The sequence below is a fragment of the Aplysia californica genome, unplaced genomic scaffold (genome assembly GCF_000002075.1).
Source record: "Aplysia californica isolate F4 #8 unplaced genomic scaffold, AplCal3.0 scaffold00129, whole genome shotgun sequence".
Taxonomy (NCBI): domain Eukaryota; kingdom Metazoa; phylum Mollusca; class Gastropoda; order Aplysiida; family Aplysiidae; genus Aplysia; species Aplysia californica.
The window spans coordinates 67,622-68,748 of record NW_004797399.1 but is presented as its reverse complement, the minus strand read 5'-3'; positions in this window follow the sequence as shown (position 1 = coordinate 68,748).

Sequence of the window (1,127 nt, the reverse complement as noted above, 5' to 3'; positions counted from 1 at the left end):
TTCTGCGCTCTCATTGACACAGAATAGATCATTTAGGAGGCGGGGAAGCTTAGGACCCTTCCCGTCAGGGGCAAGTCGAGCTGAGATGAATACAACATCCCAGCAGAATGACCGAGATACTCGATAAAATAATCTCTCCCCTCAGGAATAGAACTGGGGTCTCCTGCTTGCGACAGCGAAGCGCCTTTAACCCGCTTTTGCTTTACCACAAACAGGCCTTATACCCGCTTTTGCTTTACCACAAACAGGCCTTATACCCGCTTTTGCTTTACCACAAACAGGCCTTATACCCGCTTTTGCTTTACCACAAACATGTCCATTACACGGTTATTGTCTGACACTGACATGGCTGTGAGGCAGGAGGTCTCGAACACGACCGCCCCCGCCCCACCCCTCCCCTCTCATTCCCTGAAGTTTGAATTTTGAGTTTCAAATGATTGCACAAATATTTTAAGCCAATTTGAATTGTTTAAAAGACAAACTCAACACGCGCTGAACGGGATATAGTGTCATTGTAGAAAGATGGAAATACTATTTTATAAAACAGACGTTCTCACCAGTGGCGGCTCGTGGTTTATAGAACTGACTGGCCATCATTCACATAAACTCTTTCTTACTCCCCCCACCCCCTTCCTTCACCACACACACACACACACACACACACACACACACACACACACACACACGCACGCACACACACGCACACATTCAGTTGCCAATAACCACAACGCAACACACTGCTCTTGACAACCAAGGTTAACGAGACTGGGTTTACACCAAGTGGCCTTTACCTTTAACGTCAACCTGACCGAGATTCTCGTGCGAACCGCAGCGATTGACCACTTGACCACAGGCTAACAAAGAATGTTGTGAGTTGTCCACTTGTCACATACAGACATTAGAAGAAGCCTGTTCTGGCTAACTGCGATTCGAATGCAAAAAATAGGGTTTTCCAACTTTAGGTTTGTCCTTTAAATTTGGTGTTGTTGTTGTTGTTGTTGTTGTTGATGATGATGATTATGATGATGATTATGATGATGATGATGATGATGATGATGATGATGATGATGATGATGATGATGATGATGATGATGAAATGGATGGGAGGAGCCGGAGAAGGAGGATGG